The following is a 22,413-nucleotide window of genomic DNA, read 5'->3' on the forward strand; positions in this document are numbered from 1 at the left end:
CAAGTGGCGAAGATGATAAAATCTTGTGGCATCTTCTCGGAGGTGAAATCCAATCAACTTTATTAGACGTATAAAGTAACTTTTGGTGCGTAATTTATTGATGGGTAAATACTTTAGTGCATGAATATGATTCACTTGGACCAATGGTTAAATGATTGCAAAAGAAACACAGACAAATAAATTTACTCAACGTATTGTATCGTCATGAAAGGAATTCCTTTCATTAAGTCCTTCGTGACAAAACGTTTGGAGTAAAGATCTCTCTCTACTTTAATGCATATTGAATACGTTAATTACTTGATGAATATTATTGCTAGTTTAATATTTATCTATAAATAGGGTGTATGCTGAATTCAGTAATACATTGTGAATAAATTTGTTTATTTGATTAAAATAATAATAAAAAATATCTGTATTGCATACATACGCGAATGTCACACTTGTCGAATGTGTTCCTAATTCATATTGATACTAAACACGAATGTACAGTATATGTCTTCTGAGAATTTCAGTATTATTAATATTTAACATTACTTTGGCGCTGTGCTTACCGACCACCTGCTGAAGACTGAAACAATAATAGTTAATATGTTAGTTTAACTCAACATGTTGACATACGAGGAACACCGCTGCTTCCACAGTAGTTGGCAGGGATGGCTTCTTGAATAACTTATACAGGCACTGTATACAACGAATAAGTTAACTATTCTTGAATACCCATGTATTCGCTGAATATAGTAATCACTGTCGAATATCCTACAATCGCCACAGAGATTTATATTCATTTAATACTTGTTAAGTGTGTTAGTAAATGATGTTTAAGTTGACTTCTCAGGACACACTCTACTGTATAAAACAATCCGTACGCACACTTAGTGCATATTCATTGCATACGCTCTGTATATATACTCAGTTTATACACTAATTTAATCCACACATATTCAGTATGCATACTTCTTCAGAATACATACCCAACAGATGCATATACATCACATTCACTGCCACAGTCAACATGTATCGCCACCACAGTCAGCATGCATCACTACCAAAGTCAATATATTTCACTGCCACAGTCAACATGTATTGCCACCATAATCAACATGTATCGCCACCACAGTCAGCATGCATCATTGCCAGTCAATATGTATCACTACCACAGTCAATAAGCATCACTACCAGTCAACATGTATCACTACTACAATCAATATGTTCAATAACAATCAATATGTATCACTACCACAGTTAACATATATCACTACCACAATCATTCAAGTATCACCACCACAGTCAAATTAAAAAAAATCAGTCACTATGTATAGTTAATGCTTATTTGCGTCCATTCTTCACTGCGCATTCATAAATGTGTCACTGCTCATTCACACATGTGTCACTCCTCGTACATACATGTGTCTGTTCGTTAATGTGCCACTGCTAGTTCATGCATGTATCACTGCTCGTGCATACACGTGTCACTGTTCGTGTATATGCCACTGCTAGTTCATACATGTATCACTGCTCGTACATACATGTGTCTGTTCGTTAATGTGCCACTGCTAGTTCATAATGTATCACTGCTCGTGCATACATGTGTCTGTTCGTTCATGTTTCACTGCTAGTGCACACATGTGTCACTGCTGGTGCATACATGCGCCACTGCTGGTGCATACATGTGTCACTGCTGGTGCATACATGCGCCACTGCTGGTGCATACATGTGTCACTGCTGGTACATACATGTGTCACTGTTCCTTCATACATGTATAGTATTATTACTCCTTCTTGCATAACTTAATATAATGAAAAAGTTGCGTTCACCAACTAAAAAACAATTATATTAAATATTACCAGAGGTTGAAGAAGTTTGAGTCGTAACTGCTGTACCTGTACTTGTTTTTTATTTATGAGATCTTGGACCTTTAATGAGGTATACAGTGCCGGATTAACCATGAGGCACTTGAGGCACTGGCCTCAGGCCCCGACTCTAAGGGGCCCCCAAATCCAAACATTCTCGAAGTTGAAGCATATGAAACATGAACTTCGTTCAACGATGTCCTAGCAATGTCTCAATTTTCTCTCTCTTATGAACATTGAATGTGTTATTTTGCAGAAGTTTAATATTGATGAAATCATTGATAAATGTTGGCATATTTTGTTCTTGCTATATATATATATATATATATATATATATATATATATATATATATATATATATATATATATATATATATATATATATATATATATATATATACAAGTAAATCACTGTGGGTGCGCGTGATCCAGGTATATGATGATAACCACAAGGAAAGAAGAAAACACGAAGTTCCCAAGCGCTTTTCAGTACTCACCCTGAAGATGAATTACACGAAAGCGCTTGGGAATTTCGTGTTTTCTTCTTTCCTTGTGGTTATCCTTTGCACATATATATATATATATATATATATATATATATATATATATATATATATATATATATATATATATATATATATATATACCTTGAGGGTAGGGGGCCCCAAGTTGATCTGTGCCTTAGGCCCCTATTAAGCTTAATCCGGCCCTGGAGGTATAAGCAATGAGCATTAACCTCCCTGGGTAATTTATAGCTCTCGGCACTTAGGGAAAGGTAGTCAGGTCAAATCGTAAAAGTTAAAGGAGATGGCGAGAAAATATTCAGTATCAAAACTGGCAAAGAAGTGTTTATTATCATATTTATATTTTCGTCTCATAGCCTGTGAAGCACACACACTACCAAGTGAACAAGGGCTACAAAGTCTAATTTATTAAGGGAATTAACTGCAAGTATTATAGACTGAATTATTAGATGTCGTAAATAATAAAACACAAGAATTATGATGAGTGTTGAGATGTCCCAGAGTACATACTGCTTTCACAATTAAGATTTCTTGAGACTGTCGGCGCTTGTCTCATGTTTCTTAATTTAATTTTATTTTGGACGAAAGTCGTACTGCTGTACTGCTCTTAATCAGTTAAGCCCGATTCACACTAGTCCGATTTGACGGCCGTCTCTAACGTCACATAGCAATCGATGACGTCATATCGGCCTGTAGATAGACGGCTAATTCCACAAAGTTCAAGGACAAAAAATCTAGGTACACCGTGCAAGAAGGATTTGACTATTCCGTATCTATAAAATCATGTGCCGTTTGTTGAGTGGGTGATTAAAACAATCAACCAGTAAGACAATAAACAATAATATTGTTTGTTGTCCAAATTTCACTGTTGTGTTCACCAAAGAGGCAGATCACAAAGGTTGCCTCATCGCAAGAATTAATGTCCCAATTCTACTGAAGTAGACTATACGTCAGCGTCCTGCCTCCACTTCCGCTCTGCCTTAATAACTTAAAACTTGTAAATTTGTATTTTGCTTACATTTGTCAAGTGAATGAACATATGCTTTATAGTGGTCAGACACTCGAAACATTCACAAAACTAAAAATTAAGCTTTAGATAAATTATTTTTAAATAAACATTTCTTGATACCCTTTCCCCCATTAAATTTTAGAAAAATAATTGCCATTTATAATCTGAAGGTATTGTATTATTTAGCACCCAATAATGAAATATGAAGCATTAAAAAATTTCATTCAACGCACATTCGTTACAGATGATAAAAGTAAAACTTGGTTAAAATGCTAACTTCTATTAAACTTTATTCAACTAATAATCATTTTAGAGTAACAAACGGCTTTCATATTGTTCTAAAAATAAAGAAACTTCTAAACAAGGAAATAAGCTATACAGTATACAGATTATTTTACACTAAAAGTACCAGCGGCTGTTGAAAGCAGACCTTAAATAATGATCAAATAATAGTAAAGAAGTTTTAAAGTGACGAATACATGTCACATTTTTATGTCTTCTATTTTATATTATCATTACTGTTTCGTGATATATTTAAATTTTTACTTAAATATTCAACCCCTAATATGAAACTCATTTGAGCACTAATCCGGCCAGCAAAGCTTGCCGCCAAACCGTTGTCATCTCCCAACAGTCGAAATCTTGCAGCTTGCTGGGCCGTCAGACCAGCGACCAGCATAAACTGCCGACATGTTGGGAGGAAAGTGTCCAATGTGCCACCGCCTTTAGTCAAAGAAGACAAGCATGAATTCCGCATACCTTTATTTTGGGCGCTGCAATGCTTTGGCGCTTCGCCTTGCGCAGGATGCAAAAGGGGGTCCCGGGTCCCCAATGAACTAGCTTCGGCGCTGGTGAAATCTGACGAACCATGTTTTGACTCCATTCCAAGATTGGAAACGACTCTGGTAAGTAGTACATCAAATTGGTTTAAAGTAACAGTTTGCACGCCAAAATGGTGTTATTTCATCATCCATATAGCAAAATCATCAATATCAGACAAACCAACGGTGGGTGCAAGATCTATTATAGGATGATCCTATTTTTGACCTTGGGTGGGTGATTCTACATTAACAAGCCGCGCGAAAATGTTGGCAAACTGTTTGCTGTAGTCAAGAAAAGATGCGGATAATGGCTACGCAGACCACTTTTACTAATCAAAATATATGTGGTATGTGGAAATAGTCAAGTTACAAAGATATGAATGTCAATATCAGATACCTAGAAATTCATTTCTTAATGGACGAGTTGTCGGTCGGAATTTTTCGTAAGATGACAGGTCAATGGGTAAAGAAAACTCTTAAATTCACTATGGTAATGATATTTTTAAATTGGGCCAAAAAGGGTAAAGGTGTAGAAGAGGGTGACCACCACAAGGAATTGTCCGAATTGGCTGAAAGTTTTTCTACACACTAATGTGATATTAAACAAAAATATGGAAACGACAATACATAGCACCTAATAGAACCTGACCTAACATACCCATAGGTTGGGTATGTTAGGTTTTTTTTTTTCGGGGATTAGCCCACCCGGGCACAGGTCACTGACCCACATCGGGGACTATGTGGCGAAAATGTATTAATAATAATAATAATAATAATAATAATAATAATAATAATAATAATAATAATAATAATAATAATAATAATAATAAAGAACCATAAAGAAATACAAAATGAAAAAAAAATCAAAAGTGAGAAACAATATACTGTATGTATGTTGTGTTGTCAATATTAAGAGAAACAATTGAAACCCTGCAATTGTGTGTAAATGAGGCAGAAAGTCAGATCAGCAACTGGGACTTGGTCACAATTTTTGTGATGCCATATAGCAGCAGGGTTTACCATTAGATAACACATTATGCTTCAAATATCTTCCCAGGCGGTAGTACCTCCCTGTTTGATAGCTACCTGCTGCCTACTAGCTGCTACGGATTAGGCTCTCGTATTTTTACTATTACGCATTACCACAGGATCTGCAACCTTGCCGCCAACGTGAATGCGTAAATCATTATTCCAAAATCTCGATATTTGTTATTTCCACTAAAATGGTTTAATTATCCAGGTTTCACACTATATGTGAAGTTAGCGAGACATTTAATAGTTTTCAATCATTAAATACAATCTGTTTGAACTATAACATCTTTATTTTTGTTAAGAGTGTTCATGTTCAAGAACGATAGGAAACGGACGTATCCCACAATTTCCAAACATTATCAGTTTGTATTCATCCATCCCTGAATATTGTGTAATCACGAGAGAAAATACTCACGGTTAATTATCACAAAAATCCAATTCCTGTTTGATAATTTAAAAGAATCAGTAGCATAATAAATAATATTTGCTTGGAAATTAATGAAATAGTCAGTGTTTTATTTGTTCCGAGAAGAGCTTTGGAACACCGGCAATGTATGTACAGTATTTGTCACTTGACCATTCAAGTCGTTTTGTTTGATACGCGCTCTCCATTTGGCTGAAGTTGAACTGAATGTGTGGAGAGCACCGATTTATGGTCCCTACAGGTTTAGACAACAATGTTACTCATCAGTCGTATGTGTACTTTATAGATCAAATTCACATCAAAGACAACCAATCAAACTAATAGTTTCGATACCTACCGATATAATCCTCAGTTGTACTTGCAACTGAAGACGTTTATTACCACCAAATTACTATTTTAATGTTATGATTTTAATTATATTTTTGATGTGTAAATGGTACTGAGAATCCTTCCAGATACAGCACAATGCAGTTTCTCGCACGATAAATCAAGCGAGGATGCCTCTCGTGATTCTGATTAATGAAAAAAATGGAATTTAGTCTTTGGTCTACCACAAACGCAAATGACCAACATGTGACCATAGGTTGGGTCAGCGCGGGCTGGTTAATAAGAATATATCCTAGTTATATAGTCAGGATCAGTATTCATAGAGTTGTTGACACAGCAAAAATTTTAAAACTAACTCTCCGCCAGCCTCATATTCCTGCAAGTCATTAAAATACATAACCACGTCTTTCCCTTCTGCAAACTTTTTTTTTATTCCGGCGTGACTTTCGTACTGTGGTGTTGACAGTTTAAATGGGTGAATCATTCCTCACCCTGATCACAGAAGCGTTGGTGTTTAGCGGAGGTGCACACTGTGGAGAGAAAGTGCGTGACAGAAGACCTTAAAATAACATTACTAAACTGAGGAGTTTACTTGACTTGGTAAAGTACTGTAAATATTTAAAATGTTGAATAAATAAATGACTGTGAAATATGGGAAATTAACGACAGACCAGGAAATAAAAACTGAATACAGAAGACGAATCTGCCCTAAATGATAATCTGAGGATGAGAGAAAGTTAATGAAGATTGAATAGAGATAATACACCAGGAACTGTATTCAGTAGGGAGAACACTTGTACACCATCCCTCATTACCGAGTGTTAGTGTATTAATAAGTCATAAGAGTAGTTTAATAGTGAAAAGATACTACCCGAAAAAATACTGATGGGTGTATTTATGTTAAAAAATATTCATTAAAATGATAAACTACAATTAACGGACAATTTTTTTACAAAGTTTGTTTTGCAAGGATATTTAACAAGAATGAAACAATTGAGTAACTGGGGTGTTGATGTCATTGACCGCTGTAAGAAATACACGTATAGGTATGGTTATTATGAGTGGTTAACTTTTAAAGATAAAAGTGAAAGAAGGATAGAGTACAAACAGCACAATATCGAAAAACGAGAATACAAAAAGAAATAGCAGAGTGCAAAGAACTGTAGAAGAAGTCGGTGTTGTCAAGGGACAAAAGTGAACTCTGCTCAGAAAGCAAAATTCTCCCCACCAACAAAATATGATTATCTGGAACACTGAGGCATGCCCCTGAATCTCTCCACGGTCGATCCATTTCTCCCCAATCACAGTTTTTATCTTCCTTTCACCCGTTTAAGGGATTTTTATGTTAGGCTTGCTGTCTCCAAAGAATTTGTTTAACGATGATATAAAACATTCTTTTTTATAAGGCTTTCCTATTTCATACACGTTTTAATTGATTTCTGTTTTGCTTCAACAACTAAGGTCTTTAATCAGGTATCTATGGTAGACCCTGCTGCTATATGGCATCACGAAAATTGTGACCAAGTCCCAGTTGCTGATCTGACTTTCTGCCTCATTTACACACAATTGCAGGGTCTCAATTGTTTCTCTTACTATTGACAACACAACATACATATATTGTTCCTCACTTTTGATATTTTTTTCATTTTGTATTTCTTTATTATTATTATTATTTTTGTTATTATTATTATTATTACTATTATTATTATTATTATTATTATTATTATTATTATTATTATTATTATTATTATTATTATTATTATTATTATTATTATTATTATTATTATTATTATTACATTTTCGCCCCCAGGCCCCGATGTGGATCAGTGACCTGTGCTTGGGTGGGCTAATCCCTTGAAAAAAAAAGTGAGTTTACACACTAAACAACAATTAAAAAATCAAGGAAGGTTGTTGATTTAGCCTTCCTATTGCTGTCAATTCCTAAAACGAAGAGGAAGTCAAGATCTTCATTATTAATGTACAGTATTAAAGACGTCCTGACGCCATACATCACGAGACGATTTGTTTGGACGGCACATTTTGTCTTGCTACACGATCTACTTAACAAGTATCAATCATCATGTTTTACTGCTGTGCTTTTGTGCATTGAGAAGTTTTACTGGATATCAGTCTTTTGTTTCCTTTCATAGAAAAACACGCAAAGCGGATTACAGTATCTGCCGAAAATACTGGACGCTAACTGGATAAATATTTCGCAAACACCAGCAAACGATTAAGGCACGAAATACAAATTCTTTAAAGCTCTTTTTTTCAATCCGAATACAGTGGTGATAATGGAAGTTTGGCAAATGCATAATTATTGAGTTATGGTCTTTCTTTTCTTGCCGTGCCAGCCTTGACCCCACCAAAGGTGGGTGGGCAGGGCTTTAAAGCAGAGGAAAAATGCGAAATTAAAAACATTACTAAATGAACCTAATCTTGTCATTATATTTACCTACCGGGTAATTATTCTGCAAACAGTCATACGATCTAGGGTCGTAGCCCGACACCGGCTTACGATAAGGCTTGTAAGCCAATGTTTGTGGGATATGTATTAGTCGCCAACTATCTTTAAATACAAGGTGTACAGTACTCACTGAATGAAAGGTAAAACTACTTTATCGTTGAATATAGACATTTGGTGTAAATAACACAGATGATCAACAGAATGGCGAGTTTGTAGAGTATACTGTAGGTCGAGTAAGTGTTCATTGTGGGAAATGTTAGGAGACGTTGGAAGTTGACTATCAGTCACTCTTACTCGTGTAACTCTGCATGGGTCATTGGCCGAGGACAAAAAGCTCATGGTATGGTCTTTCCAGGGTCAGTATCCTTCACTCTAAGCTTTATGAAATTATATGATGTGAAGACGTAATACACATTACAAGACGATCATCAGTTTTTACACAAACCGAGTCATGTAACTAAATTTGTGTATATACCCAAGAATATAATCAGTGAATATGGACAAGTCAAAAACTTTCGACGAAGTTTGTCACATTCATCATTTTACATCCTCGCTACAAAAGGGTTTACCAGATGATGTATCATCAGTCTCCTGCGGGAGTTGTCGAGTTAGAAAAAAAAGGACTGTTGGGTGGGTTTTAGGTAAAGTAAAATATTATCGATTGTGTGGCGCTGGGCAGGAAAGCAATTTATTTCACCAAATATTTACCGTAGCATATAGAGATAATTTATCCTGGGGATAAACTTTTGTAACGACAGGCAAAGTAAGTGCTAATCAAAGACACCACATTCATGTCATATATGCAGAGACCAACGACATGGTGGTGTTGTGGCCTTCACTGACTGGTTACTGGCCTGTAATAATGACCTGCCCTGTATTAATAATCAATCAGGATCGGCAAATTTAGGGTTATTTATGGGATTTTCGAGTATTTGGTAAAAGCATCATGTCGTGTCCTCGGGATAAAAAAAAAAAGGAAAGCAAGAAATGGATGGTCAATAGTCCAATTTTTACCTCTCAAAGTCTTCTTAATAAACAGTGGCTTGAAAGACTAAGTAAACCTTTTCGTCAACTCTGTTACATCTGCTAAACATTTTCGATTCAACTTTATTTCAGAATAATGCAGTCGATGATTTGTTTAAGAGTCAATAGCGGTCCAGTTCCTTCTCAAGTTGACAAACTTATTTCATAGAATGATAACTAGGAAATATAATTTTTGGTATGATTGATTTATATACTCTCTGATTCTCTCATAATGTTAATATTATTTATATAATTGTAATATCCATACCACAATAAGCAGCAAGAAATCGAAAGAAAATATAATAGTGTAATCTGACAAATCACGTCGCTCGCCTATAGTGAACATTGCCGTTACTTTCCAAATGTAAAATAGTATGGGTCAGGGGTTACTGTTATTTAACAGATTATAAAAACAAACACAAAAAGTTAACATCAGAAACAGTGGCGATAACAATGACTACGACCTGGGGTCCGGCTTCTGTACTGTGTGAGGCGAGATAAAAATGGTATACATGTCGAATTTCTTCATTGACCTTGAAAGTTTAACATTTCCTTCGATCATCGCAACATGAGACCAAGACTAGACTATGAAAGTGCCCTCTTGTCTGACCCCAGCGTCTCAGACTGCAAAGCCCCCAGAACCGTAATAAATACCCACAGATCGTATTATAGTCAGTGAATTTAGATGGCGATGATATGAAAATTTCATTCATAATAACACAGTTTACCATATATAATGCAGAAGGATATGAGTTAGTGCGGATGTCATAATAATGACCACTATCATCATCCATGTCCGTGACCCAGCTGGTGGAGCAGCAACAGAGCCAGGCAGCCTTGACCCACCTCACCGCCTCACTCACCACCTCTTTCACTATCCAATACTTACTATCATTTTTCCATGTAATAATCAAGCGCCGGAGTAAATTTCAATGGGTACTCTTCAGAATGCTGTAGCAAAATACGAATATCATGGCGAAAACGGATTTTTTTTTGCCTGAAATCTTTCTTCTCATGCTGGTAATTTACTTTGAGTCTGGTATATTCAGACAGTTTCGCGGCGCTTAGAACACTCACACTCACCTGAGCTTACATCAACTTTCATTTCTCCTTTATCGCTTATTTTCGAAGTCGTCTTTCCGTCCTTTATTTGCCCCACCTCGACTGATACCATCTCTTGTGACATTATGTTGTTATGGGTTTACTGACTGCTAACGCATAACAAAGTCTTTATTGTATAGGCTACGTGTGTTTCTGTGTACACTTTGTATCCATAAACGTACCCCAAATACGTACACAGCCCATGAGCGCATACACAAAAACTCACAGCCACGTATACATATTCCCACACCCACAAGTATGCTCTCACATACATAGATATACAGCTGCTTTTATATATATATATATATATATATATATATATATATATATATATATATATATATATATATATATATATATATATATATATATATATATATATATATATATATATATATATATATATATATATATATATATGTTGTTGTTGTTGCTGGCTAAGGCTGGTTGGCTATTGGCTGGTTATTATTTCCGCGCAGATCCACTATGAAAACGTGGATAAGATAATCTTGATGAACACACGAGAAAAGGAACACGGAGCATTCCCAGCTTTCGTTTTTATCTAAGACATCTTCAGAGGCAACAGTTGCCTCTCTGAAGATGTCTTGAATAAAAGACGAAAGCTAAAGGTAAGCCGTTATTTCTTTTCCCGTATGATTTTATCAATATATATATATATATATATATATATATATATATATATATATATAGGTATATATATATGGTATATATATATATATATATATATATATATATATATATATATTTGCACCGCCGCCACCACCCCTCATGCGTCTGGCGAGAATATTTAGAATATTTTGGGGGAAAAAGACAGAACCAGTGACCTCCCCACCTTCTAGGAACACCTACATTAACCTTGAGGTCCCCCCATGAGTTAGATCTAGCACCTGTAACGTGTCTGGTTGTTGCTCAAACTAGCAATGAATCTCATAGTTGCGCGCTCGCTATAAACAAATTGTCAAAGCGGGCATTTAGGAAATTGTTCGGCAAATTGTAATATACTTGGGAAAAAGTTCCGTTTCATGAGTTATGACATGCAAATATTGTTCTGGTTAGCTTAAGATAGGTTACGCTATGCTACGTTAAATTAGATCGTTCAGCTAAGATTTGTAAACAAAAAATCTTCACCGAACCTCATCCAACATATCCAAACTTAATTATGAGTCGGTTTAGCAATTATCCTCCCCCTCAAAAAAAAAAAACGTGATACAAATGATGTTCACAACTATTTACAGATACTTTACTGTAAATACAAGCAAATCTTTGACCAGGAGAAAATATGTTAATTTCCTCAGACATGAAACCCTAAACATGACCACATGGCTACTCGCCTCTACCACAGATTCTACCATCACAGTAAATACTGTGCCACACACATGTATAGGGGAGAACGCAATGAAAAATACAAGAGCGATCAATCACAACTTAGTATTCCATACAAAAATAATTCTTAATAGATTAATATTTTGCGTGGAGTTCTGTAATCGAGTTTTCATGTTTCAAGATAAAGGGATATACCTAGAGCAAAGAGCCCCTGGGCAGTGTGTGGGTGTCTGTTATCCTCACACTGCTCGTATAGCTGCACGCTTGTTCCCACCCCGAGGCAAATGCTGCAGCCCACCCCACTGTGATCACACTGCCACACACCACTACTGTTCGCAGCAAAAGACAAAATTCAAACGTTCAATGTTGTCCAGTCTACTTGATAATAGCGCCACAATGTTATCTAGTCTACGTGTTGGCCACACCCTCACACTGCTGTCCACATTACATAATGGCCACTGCCTCACACTTTACTGTCCACATTACATAATGGCCACAGCCTCACACTATACTGTCCACACCACGGAATGGCCACAGCCTCACACACTATACTGTCCACATTGCACAATGGCCACAGTCTCACACTATACTGTCCACACCACAGAATGGCCACAGCCTCACACACTGTACTGATCAGTCCACATAATGAGCACCCTGTCTCTCACTCCAAGATGATTCCTCCACGTTTGTTCGACGTTTATGTTAAATAACCTTACGTGTCTTGAGTACTATTATCACAGTAAATATTGAGAGTGAAGTGTTCAGTACCTGCTAAGCGTTGAGTTCACAACACTTATACCTAATCCCCAAGAAGGTAAATTTCAAGGAATGAAGACTGAATAGTGAGGTATTAGCTTTACACATTATTGAACACTTATTTTTGTTCAAGTGTTTTAAAATATTTTTTCTGCTCTTTGCTAAAGACAATAGAGCATCGGCGGGCTAAATATACCCCTGTTGAGTTAGGTGTACACTTTGTTTACCCGTCAGGGGAACATTCACTCAGCCGCATGATGGTTGAGCGGGCGGAACGGAATTTGTACCTGAGACAGAGGAGGGGACAAGCACGTAGCCCTCACATTGTATGCATTAATTAATTCGCGCAGCTTGATTTTAACTCAGTGATATAATACGAGAGTTATTAAAAGGTCATCAAGTGGTTAACTTCTCGTGAAATCTGTCAGCGTTGAGTCGTCCGCTCCTCGCTAATGACGGAATTTATGACCACGCAGAAGGTCTTCGAACTTCTTTATGAACGGTTTTCAATCTTCCTCACAGTAACTTTGATTGAAAATGTTGTCTGTCTCCTCACAGACTTAACCGATTATTTACCTATTTCTGAACAATTCTATAAATTGTATGATGAGAGAGAGAAGACTGGGTTAACCCTTCATTAAACCCTCGAACACTGCCTGTCAACAAAGAATTAGCCCTTGAGTACAATATTTTTTCTACATTGTCATTCTAATCTTTAAAAAATTAAATATGAACTTTTATCAATATAAAAGTTTCTGTTTGGTGAACCTAGGCTGGTGAACCTAGACTGGTGATGCAAACTTTGGGTGTATCATGAGGATAGACTCAAATAGGCCTGAGTCACTCCATAATTTACGCTTCGTCGCCCACCATCACAAAATGCTCCAGATAAAAGAATTAAAGAAACCAGAGTAAGACTCTGAAATCTACTCCATCTCAGATTTCTTCGAGGAGACGCGTCGACACGGTATGTGAACAATTGTAAACACAAAATAATCTCCGAAAATTTTAGCTCTTATCTTGTTTGGTTAAACCCGGATACTCAGCTCTACTACCTGCTTGTGTGGGATAATGAAATATGACTGACTTTACTTAAGCGCTTTAATATAACTACCCTGTAAATTGTAATTAGCATTGTTTGGTCTAACTATAAAGGCAGTTAGACCCCATGAGGGTTGGAAGATGAAAAGGAATAACATTTTCATTGCCTTGTTCCTTGTCCTCACTGGGGCAGGCACGTCTAGTGGAATTCTTAATTTTTATTTATTTTTTATTTTTTTTTTACGGGATTAGCCAAACAGGGCACAGGTCAATGGCCCACATCAGGGCCTGGGGACGAAAAAAAAAATATTGATATGAATTTAGTTTTCAGGTAATGGAGTAAAATCATACACGGATACGAGGCTTATGAATGGGAAGATGACGCAAATAGTTGGAAATGAGTGTTTTTTTGAGGCGTACAGTAGTGGTTACAGGAGTGAATAATGACGTAATGGTACAGTATAACATCTATTCTCTGGTCGGTCAAATGATATCTTCGAACCGTGTAATCTTTGGGATATAAGACGGTAATCTGATCACGTGAATTTCTTTTGAAACCTACACGAGATTTTGGACTCTAAATGATAACATTAGTAACGTAATTATGAACTCTGTTTACAGTACATTAGCCAGTGTTTACAGTACATGAACCATAGTATACTTTTATAACTAATACATCATAACAAAATTCTTTGTATCAATAAAATTTAGTGCACAAAACGGCACGAGGTGCACGATAGCGCTAATTCTGAACAATAGGCAAATTTAATACCATTAATTAATTTTTATTTTTTTAACGTGGATTACCCCACCCGGGCACAGGTCACTGACCCACATCGGGTCCTTGGGGGCGAAAATGTAAGACAGTAATTCATAGTAAATAAAATTTATCTTAAAAAGTAAAATAAAATAATAATAATAATAATAATAATAATAATAATAATAATAATAATAACTGTAATAATAATAATAATCATAAAGAAATACAAAAATGAAAAAAAAATCAATAGTAAGAAACGCTATATGTACAGTATGTTGTGTTATCAAGTTAGAGAAACAATTGAGACCCTGCAATTGTGTGTAAATGGGGCAGAAAGACAGCTCAGCAACCTGGGACTTGGTCACAATGTTCGTGATGCCATATAGCAGCAGGGTCTACCATCAGACAATACATTATGCTTCCAATATCTTCCCAAGCGGTAGTACCTCCCTGTTTGATAGCTGCCTACTACCTACTGATACATAATAGCAATATCTGTGGCAAATGAAAATCAATGGCAGTAAGATTACTCGATCTACTGATAACGATAACAGTTGTATACTATCCATGGTTCCTGCATTATAATGAATTCGAACACGTTAATGCAGTTTGTGGTGTATGGTAACTAAGTCGATGATCACGGGATGATAGATAGGCTTCTGTGTCTATAACAATAATTAATTGGTCCCCCATAGTCACATACTGTACGTGTATCTATTCGCGGAAAGACGGAATCTGTTCACCTGGTGTGATAAAATATTAGTCCCTAGTGAATGCAAAACGATGCCAGACAATACAAGCCATAGCGAAACTAGAACTAAAATGGACCTACTCTAACGATAAATACTCTGAAGCACTAGTAGAAGCCTACCTCATAAACCAAAGAATTAAAATAAGGAGACACAACTTCAAAAAAGAAGAACAAAGGAAATTCCAAAGAATCCGAAACGGACTGGTTCCGGACAAGAGATCGCCACCCGCGCAACAAATTCCAAGAAAATAAAAATATTTGGATATACAACCTACCTAAGAAATAAAATTGAAGAATTAAATGATGGCATGGCCATTGCTGTAAAACACAGACTAAAACATCAAATCATCGACGATTTCGAGGACGAATTCCTGGGAATCAAAATCACTACCACACTTGGAGAAATAGCAATAGCCACAGCATATTTACCGGCCCCAGACTTAATAAAACTATTGAACTACAACTGCCCAACATACATAGTAGGAGATTTAAACCCAAGACATCCAATATTTGGCCACGGAAACAGGAACAGGGTAGGAACTACACTGCATACTATAATGAACACAGGGAAGTTGATCCACCTAGGACCACACTTCACCACATTCATTGGCATTAACAAAACAACAACCCCAGATAAAGTATTCACCAATAACAAGGCTTTCCTGAATTACCATATTAAACAAGGACCACTAACTACCAGTGACCACATTCCAATGATAATAAAAGTATCTACAAGCCCAATCCAAGTTCCAACAACCCCATGTTTCCAAATGCAAAAAGCAGACTGGGAAGGTTACAGGAAGCAACTAGAACAAGTTAATATCCCAGATCTCCAAGATAAAATACTAGAAGATATAGACAACGAAACAGACACCTTTATACTTAGTATCAAAAAGGCAATAGAGAACAACATACCAATCACAACATATCGAACGCTACCACACATGAGGACAACTCATGAATTGCGAATGCTCCAAGTACAATACAATAACAATGATGTAAACACAAAACTATCCACCAACAAAAGAGCTTATTAGAAACTTAAGGCAAATACAACGAAAGTTAAGAGATGAAAGCCTGACAGCACACCAACAGATATGGAACGAACAACCTGGATACCACAAGAAATGACAATGACTTCTGGCAGAACGTAAACAAATTTGTAGGAAACGACAAACCCCAACAAAAGATGACTTCCACTTGATAACAATTATTTAATCCCTTGAATACAATGACATTCCTCTAACTTCAGTGTCAACCCCCTGACTGCGATAAACTATTCTCTCGAGTAAGATGTAACAGTACTGAGGGGTTAAGCCATCTTGCTGTGTAGACTATCTCCACTAACCCCTTCACTACGGGGACCCCACTTGGCTAACGCCAGGCGATGATATTTAGCTGAGAGGGTAAGTTAAACTACTCGCCACACATCCACAGAAGTCCCTATCTGTTTTCTTGAAAAATTTGTCGTTTAGGATGAAAATTTAATGATATAATCAAATATATAATAATTATCAAGCTTAGGTGTTCGACGTGAGCACCATCGGTGTCTGCAACTCATTTACTTTGCAGAAGCAACGGTAACAGGGTCAATGCTTTAGCTTCTTTCTAAAGCCTCACCTGCTGTCTTTCAACAAGGTGCTCTATGTCACTATACAAAGTCGTTCGGGCTTACTTAGATGAGCTCTTGCTAATTCGTTAGAATGGACGGGGTGGAAGCAGGCTCTGGGCAGCACGATCTCCTTGTTTAATATCATTACTGTAGACTTCTTTGAGGGGGCTTTGTAAAAATATTGTGTGCGAGTGGTGAGCAGCTTAACCCATGAGCACGATAACTTAATCACCCTGAGTACTATTTCATCTTCCTCAAGAGAATGAGTTATCTTATTCAAAGAATTGCCAATTGACGTTCGAGGAATGTACTGTGTGACGAGTCGTGGATATATTTTTTAACCTTAACTACTTAAGATTGTAAGAGCAGCAAAAAAAATAAAAGGATGTTACTATGCGGTATTACTGTGTATGGTGTTGGAGGTGTATCCTGAGTTGGTGGTGTATCATGTGGAGGTGGTGTATCATGTGTTGGTGGATGTGGTGTATTATGTGTTGGATGTGGTGTATCATGTGTTGGTGGATGTGGTGTATCATGTGTTGGTGGAGGTGTATCATGTGTTGGTGGAGGTGTATCATGTGTTGGTGGAGGTGTATCATGTGTTGGTGGATGTGGTGTATTATGTGTTGGAGGTGTATCCTGAGTTGGTGGTGTATCATGTGGAGGTGGTGTATCATGTGTTGGTGGATGTGGTGTATTATGTGTTGGATGTGGTGTATCATGTGTTGGTGGATGTGGTGTATCATGTGTTGGTGGAGGTGTATCATGTGTTGGTGGAGGTGTATCATGTGTTGGTGGAGGTGTATCATGTGTTGGTGGAGGTGTATCATGTGTTGGTGGAGGTAGTGTATCATGTGTTGGTGGAGGTTTATCATGTGTTGGTGGAGGTGGTGTATCATGTGTTGGTGGATGTGGTGTATCATGTGTTGGTGGAGGTGGGTGGTGGTAGGAGGGGGTTACTTGTGGCAGTGTGAGTGAGGATGTGGGAGTTAGCGCCTCTATGAGAGAGGTGCACTGCTCTCCCACGCCTCGAGGTACTGTTCACTTCATGAGCGCCACACCAACGCACCAACACAAATCCCGCCAAAGTGAGGCTCGTCAATCTAGTATTGATTATAATACAAAGGAATCATTCATTTTTGTTTTCACAATGTAAATTATTGTAAACCAAAAGCAGTTTTTTCAGTCTGTTCCCTGTCGTGTGTAGTATATACAAAATGAAAGCTTTTAGTATATTGCACTTTGTGAGGCATGCACATCGTATGTATGAGATTTACATGACGATATGTAAATTATAATTTTGTCCTAACGTTATCTGGTCATCGGCTTGCACTCTGTCTTTCACTGGCTGATGAAGTATTCCTGAAAATAATATTTTAGCTGGTAGCGTTGTCTATTTTTTTTTTATTAAACGTGGCCTCCAGCCTCCCCCAATAGCCACACCTTCGCTACCATTTAATTACCTTAATATTAAATATCCTAATACATAAGAAGCTATCCTATCTGTGTTAAATTAGTTGAGCCGCAGATCTATGCGGCATTCAGTGACAGTAGCCTCATAGTCAACATCTGCAGCAGTTGTCGGAGTTGGGGCAGAAGCTCTCGTTCCCCTGAGGCAGAGCAAAGCCGACCGAAGGAGAGAGAAAGACAGTCGACATCTCATCCAGGCTGTAACATAACTTCTGGGCTGCTGCTTCTGTTCGGAGATCAACTCCGCGAGTCTGGCGTAGAAACATCTTGCACTTGGTCCCATCCCACCAGAGGTTGTGAACACTAGAGGAGTGAAGCTGCCTTGATCAACGTTTTGAATTCTCTCCCCATATGCCCTTCTCTTGTCGTTCTCGTTCCTCCTATGTGCAGCATCGAGAGCTAGGTTACGGTGACATGCGGCCATGGGATCAAAAATCCTGATGTCGAAGAAAGCTCGCTGTCCCCGCGTCCAGAATCCTCGAGCACTGACGTCCACACGGGCTTCGTTAGATGTGTTTGAAGTCCTGTGTTGGAAGATCTCACCATCCAATGGAAGGAGGGTCGGTTCTACCATGACATCCCGGCAGATTTCCTTCAACATATTTGCTGTGAGATCCCTTACCTCGTCATGCCTCATGCATATGAAGCCCCCCTTCTTGCACACCATGGCGTGATCGCCATCATAGGAAGAGCCACACACGCATTGGGAGGGCAAACCTTCTACTGGCCGACCGTACCTTAGAGCAATGGCATCTGTAAATTCTTGTTTATTAAGACTGAAACCATTTGCCCTTATCGGTAACGTAGTTAACCAGTTCGAGGCGCCCACCTCCTGCGCTATAGCTACTTTTTTTTTCAAATTTTCTGGTACCTGCAGCAATAGTTGCTGCAACTTATCATTTTGGCAGTGCTGTCGATCTGTCGTAATGGACCTACGAATCTTATTTACTTCGCTGGTATCCACTTCCCCTGTTGCATTCTGGGCTATTATGTGGTCAGTGAGGGCTGCTGTGAGCTTGAATGAATTTTGATGTTCAGTGGCAGCAATCTCCTCTGGATTTGTTAGTCCCATCCCTCCCAGTCTTGGTGGAAGTGCAAGAAGTGCTCCTTCTGCTGGGGTTAAGTCAGGGTGTTTCACTAATTTGGGAATGAACTTGACACTGATAGCTTCTTCCAGAGGATGGAGGAGGAGTCTGATATCAGGGATAGTACGCATCAAGTAGTTCCAGCGATGCTTGACTCCATGGGTGAATGCAGCAAAGGCCGCATGTGGCTCTGTGTTAGCAATATCAGACAGAGCTTGGATTTCACTAACCCACTCATTCACCTTTCCCGCTACGTACTCGGTCTTGAAGTCCGTAGTGCCAATTACTGCGCCTAGATGTCTTTGGCCGTCCTTAGTTATTTTGACCTCACTTCCGCCAAAAACCTCCAATGCCCGAGCATAATGTTCTGGCTTCACGATGAGGAAGGACTTGCTGGCGTTTGGGTGGTACCCTATTTGTGGACCTCGCGATGTTACCAAGTCCCACCACTTTTTGATGCCCTCCACTTTTCCTGCTCCTGTAAGGTCATCAGCATATGCCACTTGTTTGACCCCAGTTGTTTCAAATTTTATTTCTTGTTGGAGCACTGATAGGCTAATTGCATACATTGCCATTGCAACAGGGTCCCCCTGTGTTGTTCCCTCGGTTGACCGTAAGATGGTATCACCTCTTAGAGCCTTGTTGTTTACTATGTAGAGGTCTGATGGATTCCTATACGAATTTTCAACATACATCTCAAAGCTTGTACTCTTGATCTTGATGTTGTGCAGTGCAGCCTTGCTGTTAAGTATGTTGAATGCGTTTGAAGCATCCACCAGGGAAACGGCCTCACAATCACGCTGCTCAAATATCAATCTCATGGCGTGAATGGCAGCTTCCCCACCAGCCTGGTGGCCAGCACACACTTGTAGGTTCCCTGCTGCTGCCCTGACATCATCCTTTACCACCTCCATTATGCATTTTCCGATGATCCGCCTCAGCACTTCCCTCACCCCTATAGGATCCTGGTTTCTTTTCCAGAAGAATAAGTCGGCAGGCCGTCAGGGCCTGGAGGTGATGGCAGCAAGAGGATGCAAGCTTTCTTGCAAGGGCGGCAATGGCAGTGCAGAGATCGCTTGCTACAGGGCCAAACTTGTTTGTGCTGAGGATGACTCTCCAACCGTTTGCATCCAGATCTGAAGGGCCGGCTCCTCCTCGAGTCTTCAGTGCCTTTTTCCACACCATCTCTCCTGTTATTTTCTCGAACAGGACAGCATTTGGTGGGATATAGTCACCCTGGAACCTGATGCCTTCATCTTCGCTTGCAGGGGGATGTTTCTCTTTCAATAGTTTTAATGTCTCTCTGTTTATTGGCATCACCCCACCGGAGGATTCCTCTGTGAGAGATCTTACCGCAAGAGACACTTTTCCCACACGCATTTTGTTTCTGATAAAATAATGTTCAGAATTCACGGTGTTTCATGTACATAACTGTAACATGTGTGCTATATTGCAGATGATCAACATTTTGGTTTTAAATTTTGTCTCTTGGGCATAGGGAGAAGTACACATGTGTGATGTACTTCTGCCAGTCTTCTTGTTTTAAGAACAAAACACAATAGTGTGATTTCTTCAATTCTGGTCCGATTAACATGATATTTGGAAGGACGAATACTTGCTCTAAACTTCTTCATATTTCTAGGAAAAAACAAAACAAAAAACAAACACAATATACCCGGTACATGCAGAAATGTCCACACACAGTACAGAAAATGGATATTGATGGTGCATGAACACTTTCATTATTAATAATTAATCTTAGATATACACAAAATACAAACGAACTGTAGACAATGTATGCAAACAGTTCATAGACTTAACAAAATAAAGCTCAACATTCAAAACTTCAATTCTACTATCACATCTCGTGTTAGATTGTTTAATCTGATTGTCTAATATCTTTAAAAATATTATCAAGTTGTTGTAGAGCGATGTCATTGAGTTAATAGTAGTGTTTTAATGTCCCCGTAAAAAGTTTACAATGTGGATAGGTGAGGGGAATGGTATGGTCCACGTCTATCAGTTTACTTGTCTGGGGAAACATTAAGTAATGTCACGCATTTGTAGCACAATGTCTGGGAGAACCGTCGTGGTGAATGAAGGTGCTGTCTAAAGATATTTAGTCGGTGTAGTTCAGGGATAAAGTAAATTTTTTAACGTCGCCAGATGATGTTTCACCATTAACTGTTGCTTCAAAAAAAAAAGGACCAATAATGCGTGACTTCCTGTAACACCTGATATTAATTAACCTTTTATTCTATTGTCACCTTTATAATTCAGTCAAGAATATGAAGAAAAAGATCTTGAATGAATTATGCTTTCATGCACCATTTACAATTTCGTTCTACCTTGTATATATTTAGTCATTAAAGGACACTTTGGACATCCTGTATTTTACAAAGGTTAAAGTTAAAAAAAGCCAACAGAATCAGTCTTAAGCGATCTGTATTAGCTCTCAGCCTGCCGGACTACTCATACTTTTCTGTGACTTGAAAATGACCCGAGGAGTCACTACACTCCAACAAATGTCGGTGACTCAGGATTTATCTTGGGTATTGTGCAAACAAAACTTACACTACTAGTATTATGGTTTAAATTAGCTTATAGATTCAAATTTGTCATTCCAGTACTTGTGAGAAGCGGAAGTTTAACGCAACCTGAGGGTGGATGTGGACGTGGACTACGGCCTGGGGCAGACTTGAGTTCCCGAAATGTACTGTCCAGCCTCAGGATCTACAACCAATAGTAGTATGCAGTTGCGAGTTGAACACAGCTCTTCTTGTCCGATCGTCGAAGTTCAGGAACGTTGGGTCTGGTGAGTACAGTAGTTCTCAACCTGGGGGCCATGGCCCCCAAGGGAGCCACGGCGAACTGTTATAAATTGTACGTTTCCAAATAATGTTGGGAATCTGAATTAAACAAAACTTGTATTACTTATTTTGACTTGGCAGAAGAAAATTTACATTCTTTTTTTTTGTCATTTTGTTTAATCATAGCGACAATACAATTTTAATAT

This window comes from Homarus americanus, unplaced genomic scaffold, assembly GCF_018991925.1.
Source record: "Homarus americanus isolate GMGI-L3 unplaced genomic scaffold, GMGI_Hamer_2.0 scaffold26351, whole genome shotgun sequence".
Taxonomy (NCBI): Eukaryota; Metazoa; Arthropoda; class Malacostraca; order Decapoda; family Nephropidae; genus Homarus; species Homarus americanus.